Consider the following 14,672-nt stretch of genomic DNA (forward strand, 5'->3'; position numbering starts at 1 on the left):
GCTAGGATTACAGGCGTGAGCCACTGCGCCCGGCCATAGCTCTTAAATTTTGCCTTCCACAAAGCAGTAGGACATGGACATAATTCAGCCAATTTCTTTGCCACTTTGTAACAAGAATGGTCTTTCCTTCAGTTTCCAATGTGATATTCCTCATTCCTGTCTAAGATGTCGTCAGAATGGTTTTTACTGTCTGTATTTCTACCAACATTGTGTTCACAACCACTCTAAGACTAAGCTTTCTCTACAGCTCTCTTCTTCTGAGCCCTCACCAGCATTGCCCCCTAATGCTCCTTCATGGCAACCTAGACCTTTTTTAGCATTTGCTTCAAAACTGCTCCAGCCTCTACCTATTATGCAGTTCTAAAACTACTTCCACGTTTTCAGGTATTTGGTAGCAAGAACTCTACTTCTTACCAATTTCTGTCTTGGTCCATTTGTGCTGCTAAAACAAAATACTTGAGACTAAGTAATTTATAAAGAACAGAAATTTATTTCTTACAGTTTGAAGTCTGAAGTTGAAGATCAAGGCACCGGCATTTGGTGTCTGGTGAGTGCCTTCTTGCTACATCCTCACTTGGCAGAAATATTCAAAGGGCAAAAGGGACAGACACTATGACCTCACGTGGTGGAAAGGTGGAAGAACAAAAGGAGCCTAAACTAGTTCCCCTCCAGCCCTTTTATAAGGCACTAATCTATCCATGTGGGCAGAGCCTTTATGACTTGATCACTTTCCCAAAGGCCCTACCTCTTAAAACCACCACAATGGGGATTAAATTTCAACGTGAATTTTAGAGGGATCTCATATTCAAACCATAATACCATCTGTATCGTATTAAATTTGCCTATCCATAAAGGTAATGTAAGTTGTTTTTTCTTTCAATAAAGTAATTTCCCCTGTAAAGGTTTTGTATATCTTTTTGTGTCGTGGATACCTTATTATTTTTGTTTATACTATAAAAGGTATCATTTTAAAAATTATTCTTTCTAATTGCTTAATATTGATTTTTTTAGTATTTTATATTAAAAAAATTTTCAAATGCTATTGAATTTTATGTATTGATCAAGTAACCTTCTGAAGTCTGTTCTAGTAGTTAATCTGTAGATTCCTTTACTATAGGGTGCTTGTTATGCATCAGGAATTTATATATATCTTATTTAACATTTCAACAAGCTATAGGTATTGATATTATTGTCCACATCAGTAAAATATAGTCCCAGGAAAGCAGCATGACCAAAGTCACACAGCTGTTAGCTGTAGCTGGTAAATTTTGGTAAGTTCCATTGGATTTTCTGTGTAGATGAGCATGTTGACTGTGAACAAAGGTAGTTTTACTTCTTCCTTTCAAATTTTGTACCTTTTATTTCTTTTTCATGCCTGATTGCACTGGCCAGAACCTCCAGTGCAATGTTGTGTAGAAGTGGTGAGTATGTGGACATCCTTGTCTTATTCCTGATATTAGGGGAAAAATAATTCAGTCTTTTATTATTATTATTATTATTTTTTTTTGAGACAGAGTCTCACCCTGTTGCCCTGGCTAGAGTGAGTGCCGTGGCGTTAGCCTAGCTCACAGCAACCTCACACTCCTGGGCTCAAGCAATCCTCCTGCCTCAGCCTCCTGGGTAGCTGCGAGTACAGGCACGCGCCACTGTGCCTGGCTAATTTTTTCTATATATTTTTAGTTGTCCAATTAATTTCTTTCTATTTTTAGTAGAGACGAGGTCTCGCTCTTGCTCAGGCTGGTCTCGAACTCCTGAGCTCAAACAATCCACCCGCCTCAGCCTCCCAGAGTGCTAGGATTACAAGCGTGAGCCATCGCACCCGGCCTCAGTCTTTTATTATTAAGTATGGTATGAACTGTAAGTTTTTCACAGATGCCCTTTCTTTTCTATATTCCTAGTTTACTGAGAGTTGTTTTTTTTTTTTAAATCAGAAGTGGGTATTGTATTTTGTCATGTTTTTCTGCATCTATTTAGATAATAGTATGATTTTTCTTTTTTAATCTATTGATATGGTGAATTACATGGAATAATTTTTGAATATTGAACCAGTCTTGTATTCCTGGAAAAAACTCTGCTTGGCATGATGTATTTTTTTTTTTTTTTTTTTTTTTTTTGAGACAGAGTCTCACTCTGTTGCCAGGGCTAGAGTGCCGTGGCGTCAGCCTAGCTCACAGCAGCCTCAAACTCCTGGGCTCAAGCAATCCTCCTGCCTCAGCCTCCTGGGTAGCTGCGAGTACAGGCACACGCCACTGTGCCTGGCTAATTTTTTCTATTTTTAGTTGTTTGGCTAATTTCTTTCTATTTATAGTAGAGACGGAGTCTCACTCTTGCTCAGGCTTGTCTTGAGCTCCTGAGCTCAAGCAATCCTCCTGCGTCGGCCTCCCAGAGTGCTAGGATTACAGGTGTGAGCCATTGCACCCAGCCGGTCATGATGTACTAATTATCCTTTTTATATATTGCTGGATTTAAGTTGCTGTTATTTTGGGATGAGGATTTTGGATCTATGCTCAAGAGGGATATTGGACTGTAGTTTTCCTTTACTGTTTTACTGAGACAGGGTCTCACTTTGTCACCCAGGCTAAAGTACAGTGGTGTCATCATAGCTCACTGCAGCCTCAGACTCCTGGGCTTAAGTGTTCCTCCCACCTCAGCCTCCCACGTAGCTGGGACTACAGGTGTGTGCTGCTATGCATGGCTAATATTTTGTAATTTTTGTAGAGATAGGGTCTTGCTCTTGCTTACACTGGTCCTGAACTCCTGGTCTCAAGCTATCCTCCTGAATTGGCCTCCCAAAGTGCTGGGGTTACAGGTGTGAGTTACTGTGTTCAGTTTGTAGTTTTCTCCTTTTGTAATGTCTTTGTCTGTTTTTGATATCAGGGTAAAGCTGGCTTCATAAGTGAATTGAAAAGGGCTCCTTCTCTTCTATATTTTCTAAGAGTTTGTGTAAAATATAACATTATTTCTCCCTTAAATACTCTCTGGTAGAGTTTGTCAGTGAAGCAGTCTAGGCGTGGAATATTTATTGTAGGAAGATTTTAAACTGCAAATCCAATTTCTTTAGCGACAGTATTCAGGGTACTTTTTTTTTCCTTGTATGAGCTTTGCAGTTTGAATCTTTCACAGAATTTGTCCATTTCACCTAAGTTGTTGAATTTATGGGCAAAATATTATTTATAATATTTCCTTATTATGCTTGCAGTGTCTGTGTTGTATGTAGTGATAGTCTCTTTTTCATTCCTTGATCACTTTTGTTGCTTTTTCAAGGGAGCAGCTTTTGGTTTTATTAATTTGTTTGTTTGTTTTTTTAATTCCTATTCTCAATTTCATTGGTATCTGTTCTTTATTTTTTTTTCCTTCATTTTGTTTTGGGTTTAATTTTCTCATCTTATTCTGATTTCTTAAGGTGGCAGCTTACATCACTGATTTGTGGTCTTCCTTCTATTCTAATAAGATATTGTGGGGGGCGGGGGAGGGAAAACTTCACCTTTGCCCTGGAAAGTTCACTGAAAGATCAACTCACAATAAGGCAGATTAATAAGAGGAAGAGATTTATTTACTGTGTACATGGGGAGAATCACAGAGTGATTACCCCATATCCCAATGGGGTCCAGAAATTTATATAACATCATTTCAGAGGGGAGGAGTGATAAGGAATATAGGTAATTCTGTTGAGTGGCAATAATTGGTTACTAGGGAGAATGAATAGATACTTGGGAGAATGAATGTATGAGGGGAAACACTGTGACTTATAAATGATTCTCTTTGGAAATTAAATTAACCTGAGAGAGATAAGTATTTAAAATGATTCGGGCCAGATCTGGTTGCGTTCTTGATTTTCTTTCCTGCAATATATTGAGGTAACAGGGAGGGAAAGGAAAGTCAATTATTCTTTTTGATATATGTGGTTTTTTATGAAGAAAAAGAGAAAGCCTCTTCCAAGGCCTGTTGATCTCTATGGACTTCTAATTCAAAATACTTTTTACAGTAAGAAGTCATATTTTGGCATGAAATTTCCTGAGCTCCTTCAGTAATGCTATAAATTTCCTCTAAGCACAATTTTAGGCACATCCCACGTGTTTTATGTTTGCACTTTGATGCAATTCAAAATATTTTATATTTTCTGTGATTTCCTCTTTGGCCATTGGGTTATTTAGATGTCTTGAGGATTTTTCAGATTATGTTTACTATAATAGCAATTTCTGGTTTAATTCTTTTTTTTTTTTTTTTTTGGAGACAGAGTCTTGCTCTGTTGCCCGGGCTAGAGTGCCGTGACGTCAGCCTAGCTCACAGCAACCTCAAACTCCTGGGCTCAAGCAATCCTTGTGCCTCAGCCTCCTGAGTAGCTGGGACTACAGGCATGTGCCACCATGCCTGGCTAATTTTTTATATATATTTTTAGTTGTCCAGATCATTTCTTTCTATTTTTTTAGTAGAAACTGGGTCTCGCTCTTGCTCAGGCTGGTCTCAAACTCCTGACCTTGAGCGATCCACCTGCCTCCGCCTCCCAGAGTGCTAGGATTACAGGCGTGAGCCACCGCGCCCGGCCTGGTTTAATTCTTTCATGGTGAGAGAACAAACTTACGTGATGTCAATTCATTTAAAATTGTTAAGATTTATTTCATAGTTCAGAATATGGTCTGTCTTGGTGAGTATTCCATGTGTACTTGAAAAAAGTGTGTATTATTCTTTTGTGGGGTGTAGTGTTATTTAAATGTCAGTTTGTTCAAGTTGGTTGATACTGTTTTTCAGGTCTTGTTCGCTCTTTATCCCATCTGTTCTTTGTTTGCTTTTCCCCTCTTTTATGCCTTCTTTTGGATCATGTCTCCATTTTATCTCCTTTGTTGGTTTACGAACTGGAACTCTTCTGTTATTTTCCTTTTTGCTTTATAGTTTATAGTATATATCTTTAACTTATCATAGTCTACTTTTACTTATACTACTTCATGTATAGTATAGAAACCTTACAATATTAATAATTTGCTTCTGTTTTATTCTCTAATCTTTTATCCTATTGTTGTCAGACATTTTACTTTTACGTATATCACAAATCCCTAAATATAACGTTATTTTTATTTACACAGTAATTAATTTTAAAGAGATTTAAATAATAAAAACAATAATCCATCTAATTATTTCCAGTGCTCTTTTTTTCTTTGTATTAAGTTTCTATTTCTTTCTGGTATCATTTTCTTTCTGCTTGAGGACTTTCTTTAACATTTCTTATAGTGTGGGTTTGCTTGTAGTGTGTACTTTATTTTTTTGCATATCCAAAAATGTCTTTATTTTACCTTTTTTTGGCCTTTGTTTTTGAAAGATAATTTCTATGGATGTAGGATTCTAGGTGGACAGTTTTTTCTTTTACTACTTTAGACGTGTTCCAGTGGCTTCCTGCTTGCATTGTTTCCAAGGAGAAATCTGCTGTCATGTTTATCTTTGCTTCTCTGTACTTAACATGTCTTTTCTGTGGCTACCTTTCAGATTTTCTCTTTATCCATGTTCTGAGCAATTTGGTTATGTTGTGCCTTAGTGTAGGTTTTTTCCATCTTTCTTGGATTTCTTGAGCTTCTTGGGTTTCTGGGTTGATAATTTTCGCCAAACGTGAGCATTATTTCTTACATTTTTCTACCCTTCCACACTTTTGGTGACTTAAATTATACATATAGTAGGTTGCTTGAAACATAACTCACTGATGCTCTTTTCATTTTTTGGAGTCTTTTTCTCTTTGTCTTTTATTTTTGTTAGTTTTTTTTTTTTTTTTGAAAGTTAGAGTCCTTTATTGGGGGATGTCAGCAGAAAACATAAGACATGGGAACAAATCTTAGGGCAAAAGAGCCTATTCTGGGAGAATGGGAAGGTCCCCAGCCTGTGCAGAAGTTGTCAGGGGGTGTCCAGGGGTATGGTGAAGGAGAGGTAGTCCCCTAGGGCACCCCAGTGGGGCCTGTAGATCTGGAAGATGGTGATCCAGGTGGTGAGCACAATGACCCAGAAGAGGAAGCCCACAGCTGAACTCCAGACATAGCCTTTGCTTTGGCTCTGCTCTGTGTAGACTAGGACAAGGAAGGCCTCTTGGAAGAACCAGAAGATGTTAACCAACCAGAGAAAAGGCAGGAAAGCAAACCCACCCAGGTAATATTTCCGGCATAGGTTCAACTTCTCCTCATTGGACACCTGCTCCAAGTTCATAGTTGTGCTGCGGCTGGGTTGTCCCAAGGGTCCGAGTGGGGAGACCCAAGCCTTGACCCTAAGGGAGAGATGTGAAGATCACGAACAACCACGCCCCAGTGGAGCTTACTTCCTCTGGCTGGGGTGCCTTTGCTACTCTCAACTATGGACGTTTGCTCGAGATGCCCAGGGTTTCTCTCTATTTTTGTTAGTTTCTATTGCCATATCTTCAGGCTCACTAACCTTTTTTTCTGCCTCATCTAATCTGCTGTTAATCCTATTTAACTAATTTTTTAGCTCAGGCATTGTAAATTTAACCCCCTAGAATGTCAACTTGGATTTTTTAATATTAGGTTGGTGCAAAAGTAATTGCGGTTTTGGACCATGGATTTTAAATATTATAACTAGGCCCAAACATATCTTTATTAATCAAAATTGGAACCATTACAAACAATACATTGTTGCCACCGAGAACTAAGTTTGTTTATTCCTGTAGCATAAAAATTGCTTCAGGATTCGACAAAATCTTGGAAAGCAATTTCTGCGTTCTGCTGGTTGGGAAGACTTTTCTCTGCAAAAAGTTGTCCAGATGCTTGAAGAAGTGATAGTGGGTTGGCAAGAGGTCAGGTGAATATGGTGGATTAGGCAAAACTTCATAGCCCAGTTCGTTCAACTTTTAAAGCATTGGTTGTGTCACGTGCGGTTGGGCGTTGTCGTGGAGAAGAATTGGGCCCTTTCTATTGACCAATGCCGGCTTGCAGGTGTTGCAGTTTTTGGTGCATCTCATCAATTTGCTGAGCATACTTCTCAGATGTAGTGGTTTCTCCAGGATTCAGAAAGCTGTAGTGGATCAGACCGGCAGCAACCACCAAACAGTGACCATGACCTTTTTTGGTGCAAGTTTGGCTTTGGGAAGTGCTTTGGCACTGCTTCTTGGTCCAACCACTGAGCTAGTCGTCACCATTTGTCATATAAAATCCACTTTTCGTTGCATGTAACAATCTGATTGAGAAATGGTTCGTTGTTGAGTACAAGAAGAGAAGATGACACTTCAAAACAGTGATTTTTTTGATTTTCGGTCAGCTCAGGAGGCACCCACTTAATTAAGCTTTTTCACCTTTCCAATGTGCTTCAAATGCCGAATGACCCATAGAATGGTCGACGTTGAGTTCTTCAGCAACTTCTCTTGTAGTTACAAGGGGATCAGCTTCAATGATTGCTCTCAATTTGTTGTTGTCGACTTGTGATGGCCAGCCACTGTGCTCCTCATCTTGAAGGTTCTCATCTCCTTTGCAAAACTTCTTGAACCACCACTGCACTGTACATTTTTTAGCAATTCCTAGGCCAAATGCATTGTTGATGTTGCGAATTGTCTCTATTGCTTTATGAGCCATTTTGAACTCAAATAAGAAACTGGCTCAAATTTGCTTTTTTTTTTTGAGACAGAGTCTCCCTCTGTTGCCAGGGCTAGAGTGCCGTGGCATCAGCCTAACTCACTGCAACCTCAAACTCCTGGGCTCAAGCATCCTCCTGCCTCAGCCTCCCGAGTAGCTGGGACTACAGGTATGTGCCACCATGCCTGGCTCATTTTTGTTATACATTTTTAGTTGTCCAGCTAATTTCTTTCTATTTTTAGTAGAGACGGGATCTCGCTCTTGCTCAGGCTGGTCTCAAGCTCCTGAGCTCAAATGATCTGCCTGCCTTGGCCTCCCAGAGTGCTGGCATTACAGGTGTGAGCCAGCATACCCAAATTTGCTTTTTGTCTAACATCATTTCCGTAGTCTAAAATAAACAGCAAGTAATAAGTCATTAGCAAAAAAACAAAGTGAGAAATACACATTAAAATGATGTATAACATAACCACATTTATTGAAGAATGTATTCCAATATCAAATGGCAAATGTCAACAATGCTAAAACCTCAATTACTTTAGCACCAACGTAAATCCTCCATATCTCTACTTAACTTTTGGACTATGGAATACCGTTATAATAACTTTTAATATTCTTGTCTGCTGATTTTAATGTGTGTTAGTTCTGAGTCAGTTTCAATTTATTATTCTGCTCACTGTAGGTTGTGTTGTTCTGCTTTTTTGTATTCCAGACAGTGGATGCCTGGAAGGTAAATTGTGAATTTTACCTTGTTGCGTGCTTGGTATTTTGTCATCTTATAAATATTTTTGAACTTTGTTTTGGTGTACAGTTAATTTTCTTGGAAGCAGTTTGATTCTTTTAGGTCTTTTATTATTTGTTAAGTGGATCTGAAGAAGTGCTCAGTCTAGAGCTAATTATTCTCCACAACTGAGGAAAGACACTCCTGCATCATCTAATGCCTCATGAATTATGATTTTTTCCAGTATGGCTGATGGGAACAGACAGCGTTTTCAATTCTGTATGTGCCCATGTCCTGTTCTCTAAGCCTTCCAGATGTTTTTATTTTGGGCCTTCAGTAGTGCCAGTCAGTGCTCTGGTGAATGTTTGAATACTCAGAGGCACTCAGTGTATATTTCTAGAATTATTTCTCTATGGAATTCTTTTTTCTTTAGTATTCTGACCTATGAACTATAGCTACATTGATTTTCCTAGAGACTCTCAGTTATGCCTCCTCACTCAGGGAGTTTGCCTGGACCCATTTTGCTTCTCCTTCTTTGTGTTGTGGCCTGGAAAATCTCTAAAGGAAGCAAGCCATAACACTTGTAGCGGTCACTTTGTTTCCTTCCCATCTTCCAGAGATTATTGTCCTTCTTTGCTTGCTGTCCAGTGTCTTGAAAACCATCAATTCGTATGTTTTATCTGTTTGTTTTAGATGAAGCAGTTAATACAGTGCTGATTTCTCTATCTTGGGCTAAAGTGCAAGTCCTAAGGACCTTGTTATTTTTGTTTTAAAGGCCTTGTTTTTGATACAGGTTTTATTTAACTTTTTGTGAACTTTTTTTTTATTAATAAAGAGTATTTTTAGAGTAAGTAAGAGTATTATTATAGTTTTTTTCCTTGCGAGTACATCGATTATAACAGATTGAAGGAAAAATGGTAGTGCCTACCTTCCCTTTTAGAGAACAAATATACTTTTAAATGAGATGCTTACCTCCTTTAATTATGCTCATCTCATCTGTAATACAATATTATGTGTTATATTCTTACATTTATATTTATTTTGGGCAGTCACCTAAGTGAACATTCTTCTGTATATATAGTCCCAGAAATTCTATTGTTTTTTGCTCTTTTTTGGAGAGGACTAGCTCCTTTTAGGGAAGAGACCCACACCTGTTAGAAGTTACTTTCATCTGCTTTCATGAAAAGGGTTTTCCTGAAAGCGTGTAATGCCATTTCTTAATTGTTAAATTAGGCATTGTTAGGTGGTTATTTATATGGGTTGGTCAGACATTCTAAAGTTAGAATTTGCATGGCAAATCTCTTTCTGTTTTTTTACTTTTAATTTAAATATATCTTTATGTCTTTATATTTAAAGTACTTGTAGAGAGGATATAGTTGGATTTTGCTTTTTCTAAAATCCAATCTGACAGTTTTTGTCTTTTAGTTGATGTGAACATAACTATTCACATTTGTTGTAATTATTATTATTTTTTTAGACAGGATCTCGATTTGTCGCCCGAGTTAGAGTGCAGTGACATCATCATAGCTCCCTGCAACCCCACACTCCTGGGCTTAAGCAATGCACCTGCCTCAGTCCCCTCAGCTGGGACTATAGGTGTATGCCACTGCATCTGGCTAATTTTTCCACTTTTTGTAGAGAGGTCTCACTCTTGCTCAGGCTTGTCTTGATCTCCTGACCTCAAGTTATCTTCTCGCTTCAGCCTCCGAAAGTGCCAGGATTACAGGCATGAGCCACCACACCCAGCCTTTTTGTTGTAATTCTTAGTATGGCTTTATTAACATCTGCCGTCTTGCTAATTTTCTGCTTGTTACTTTTTACACCTGTTTCACACACAATCTCTGGGGTAGATAATATTATTGTCCTCATTTTGTGAAGGAGAGAGTTAAAGATGATGAAGAGTTTTATTCCATGAGTAGAAAGTAAGTGACAGAGTTGGGACCCAGATCATCTGAATTGGAATCTGTGCTGAATAAATACTGGTTTGAAATGTGAACTACACTTTTGCTTACTGTTTAACCATCTGCATGAAGACATCTTTTCAGAGGTATTCTTTTGCTTGTAACTTTGCTTTCTGTGGGTATTTTTTCTTGGCAATTGTTTATGGTTAGAGGGCAACATGGTTTAATCTTTTTGGGCATTAGACTGCCTACTTGTAAATGAGCACACAGAATTTTAATGCTGGAACATAATTTGAAGATCATTTACTACCAACTCTTCATTTTGTAGTTGAGATATACCTTAGACATTTGAAACATTGATTCAGACTTGTGTTTTAAGCGCTTTCTTCACAAACTAAGAGCACCGACCTCATTGATTAATAGATGAATAGAATAATGGATTAGTTCGATTAATGGATTAGGTCGACTTTTGTGTGTGTGTGTGTGTGTTTCTATGGCTTTACATCCTTTGGATCTTTTTGGAGCATGGAGTTGGCAAACTATTGCCCACGGTTGGTGCTTGTTTTTGTAAATAAAATTTTATTGGAACAGACCACACTCATTTATTTACTTATTGTCTATGGCTGCTTTCACTCTGCAGAAGCAGAATTGAGTAGTAGTTACAACAGACTGTATGGTCCCCAAAGCAGAAAATATTTACTTACTGGCCCTTTCAGAAAACATTACTGAGTCCTGTAACTGAGTCATGGATTTTTATAGATCCAGAAACTATTCCTTCTTAACCAAATAAAATTATTAGCAAACATGCAAATATCAAAAACTATTAAATTAAATAATTAATTGAGATCTCATCCAAACCAAAACAATGAAAGAATGTAAATTTTTTAATAGCTGTGTTTTTGGCTTTACTACTATATTTTCTCTTGTCATAGGATAGTTTAAACACAGCTGACAATCACTTAACTATTTGAATTCCAGTTTGAAAGGTAAGAGGGGGAGTTACTTATGAGTACTTGAGAAAATGGTGCTGTCATTAGCTGCAGAAAGGAACCCAGAATGGGAACTGAACAGGGTTCACGGAGAAGAGCTAGGCAGGAGGCAGATACTTTTTGAGGACTTTCCATTTTGTCTACCAGTGACTTGTTTATCTATTACCAATCAGGATTCATTAATAAACTGTGAGCAGGGTATTTTTGTCTGGCAATTACAAAGATGCGCTGGTTCTTACAATGTAAATATGTGTGTTTCTTTTCCTTATAAAGGGACTTTGTGTGCTTTTGTGTGTATGTGTATATGTGTGTGGGAGGAATTAGGGAGAGAAGAAAGAAAAAGAGAAAACTGTTTAAAAATTCTTGTCAAAAGGTGCCCTGAATATACGTTGGTAAATAGTTAACTATTTTTTTTAACGATAATAGGAAAAAACCTATACGATAGGTGCTCTTCTTTGTCTCTGAAACTATTAATGTGTTACCATAGTTTTTTTTTTTTTTTTTTTTGAGGCAGAGTCTCACTCTACTGCCCTGAGTAGAGTGCCATGGCGTCAGCCTAGCTCACAGCAACCTCAAACTCCTGGGCTCAGGCGATCCTCCTGCCTCAGCCTCCCGAGTAAGCTGGGACTACAGGCATGCGCCACCATGAACGACTAAGTTTTTCTATATATTTTTAGTTGTCCATCTAATTTCTTTCTATTTTTATATAGAGATGGGGTCTCGCTCCTGCTCAGGCTGTTCTCGAACTCCTGAGCTAAAACGATCCGCCCACCTTGGCCTCCCAGAGTGCTAGGATTACAGGCGTGAGCCACCGTGCCCGGCTACCATAGTTTTGATGATTATAATTTCTTGTCATTTGCTCAATTACCCATCCTGTAATTAGCTACTCTAAAAGAAAAGAGGATTGGGTTTTTATAAATTGGAACTTTAACACTGGTAATTAGAGTTAACTCTTTTTTTCTCATTGAGGAGATGGGAAGTGATGCCTTGATTAGGTTTATTTGGAGTAATATTGAGTAAAGGTTTTAACTCAGATTATGAGTTTCTGTATTGGTAAATCTTAAGTGTATTTTATGTTACAAATTTATATACACAGGAAAGAGTTTATAAAATATATATACAGTTTAAAGAATTTCAGTAAAATGGACATTCATATACCACTATCCACTTTATGAAATGGAACATAAAGTATCAATAAGTATTTTATATCACCTTAATTCTAAATTCAAATCAATTCAAGCTAATATAATTATACATTCTCAAGGTAAAGTATTTTTTTTTTTAAGACTAAAATAAACTATAGTGTATTAAGGGATTACGCACTGAGATTAGGAAGAGGTTAGAGAGGTTCAACCTTAATGCTGGTATTAAAATACTATATATAATAGATTCTTAAACTAAGGTAACTTCTCATTTTCATTAAGGCATTGTCATTTAATTAGAAGGACCATCCAGCCTGGATTTTTGAATCAGCATTGGTTTTGATATTCTGATTGTTTTTTTAAGCCATTGGAAATGATGGGAATTACAAAATTTTATTATTTTGGCTAAATTACATTTTCTACCTTGTCTTTTTTCACCTGGAAATAATATGAAAGTTCTTTCTTGGACTGTGGTTTCAGAAAATGTCTTCAAAGGTATGGTAAAAAAGATTAGAAATTAGGAGATCCTGACTCTAATCACCCTTGAACTATTGGGTCAAATGGCTGTACATTTATACTTTCGATAGACTTTCGCCAAATTGTCCTCATATATAGTATGCTGATTTTTACTCTCTCCATCAGTACATTGAGAATGTCCATTGCTTTACTACCTGGCTAGCACAGTCTATCGTCAAACTTTTGGTCTTTGCGCATATGATAGGAAAAAATGTATTTCAGTGTGGTTTTATTTCTTTTTTGGTCTCTGTGTTATTTAGAGGTATTATATAATTTCCAAATTTTGGGGAATTTTTTAAGTTATCTCTGTTACTGATTTCCAGTTTAATTCCGTTATGTTTTAAGAACATACTTTGTATGTTTTCTTAAATTTGTTGAGACATTTTATGAACAATAGAATGAGTGTCTAGCTGTTGTAGGGTGTAGTGTTGTATTATTGTTATTAGATAATAGGTCTAGTTGGTTGATAGTGTTTTTAGTAGTTATCTTTTGCTTTGTAACAAATCATCCCAAAACTTAAAAGCTTAAAATAACAAACATTTCTTATTTCATAGTGTCTGTGGACCAGGAATTTGAAAGTGGCTTAGGTGGGTGGTTCTGGAATAACATCTCTCATGAGGTTGTAATAAAAAATCTTAGTTGGGGCTGTAGTCTTCTGAAGACTTGCTTGGGACTGGAGGATCCACTTGTAAGATGGGGCACTCACATGACTGTTGACAGAGTCATTTTCTTGCCAAATGGGTTTACCATAAGGCTGCTTTAAAAACTTCCTTTAATATTTCTTGTAGTGCAGGTATGATGGCAGTGAATTCTCCCAGCTTTTGTTTGTCTGAAAAGTTTTTAGTATTTTTTTTTTCTTTTTTAAAAAGAGATGGAATGTCACTATGTTGTCTAGGCTGAATTTGAACTCCTTGGCTCAAGGGATCCTTCTGCCTCAGCCTCCTAAGCAGCTGGGACTACTTTCCAAGCCACTGTGGCTGGCTTGGAAAGTTTTTATTTATTTTTGGTTTTGAAGAGTATTTTCTCAGAATTCTAGGTTTACAGGTTGTTTATTTATTTATTACTTTTCTTTTAGTACTTTAAATATATCTCTCCATTCTGTTCTGGCTTGCACAGTTTCTTATGAAAAGTCTGCTGTCATTTGTATCTTTGTTTCTTTGTATATAATGAATCATTCACTTTTGGTTACTTTGAAGATTTTCTTGTGATCAGTGTTTTTTAGCAATTTAGTTATGATGTGCCTTGGCATGGCTTTAAAAAAATGTTTATTCTGCTTGGGGTTTGTTGAGTATTTTGGATCTGTGATTTTATGGTTTTCAAAAAATTTGGAAAAATTTGAGCCATTAATTCTTCAAACATTTGTTTTCTCTCCCCTCTCCTTTTTTTGGATTCCAATGTAATGCAAGACTGCCTGTTATTTTCCCATAGGTCACTGAGGCTGTGTTCACTTTTCTGGTCTCTCTGCTTTATTTTCAATAATTTTTATTGCTATGTCATTAAATTCATTGATCTTTTCTTTCTGGTGTCAGTTTGCTGTTAATTCCATTTGGTGTATTCTTCATTTCTGATACTGGATTTTTTATCTCAGTAAGTTCAGTATGGGTCTTTTTTTTTTATTTTTTAATTTCAGCATATTATGGGGGTACAGATGTTTAGGTTACGTATGTTGCTCCTGCCCCCACCCCCAAGTCCGAGTTTCAAGTGCGTCCGTCTCTCAGGTGGTGCGCATCGCACTCTTTGTGTATGCATATACCCGTCGCCTCCTCCTCCCTCTCTGCTCCCCCCTGCCCGACATCCAATAAATGTTATTCTTATATGTGTACTTATGTGTTGATCAGTTAATACCAATT

General features: G+C 37.3%; 1 protein-coding gene and 1 pseudogene across 2 annotated transcripts in view; one reads left to right on the forward strand and one right to left on the reverse strand.

The window, feature by feature from the left end:
* UBR3 (ubiquitin protein ligase E3 component n-recognin 3 (putative)) overlaps nucleotides 1-14,672 on the forward strand; it is a 201,642-nt gene that overhangs the window by 13,708 nt on the left and 173,262 nt on the right. The window lies entirely within an intron of this gene.
* Nucleotides 5,743-6,183, reverse strand: LOC105815597 (annotated as a pseudogene). Its single transcript, XR_001137751.1, has one exon. The product of XR_001137751.1 is annotated as a gamma-secretase subunit PEN-2 pseudogene (transcript).

This window comes from Propithecus coquereli, unplaced genomic scaffold, assembly GCF_000956105.1.
Source record: "Propithecus coquereli isolate 6110/MARCELLA unplaced genomic scaffold, Pcoq_1.0 Scaffold34, whole genome shotgun sequence".
In the NCBI taxonomy this organism is placed as follows: Eukaryota; Metazoa; Chordata; class Mammalia; order Primates; family Indriidae; genus Propithecus; species Propithecus coquereli.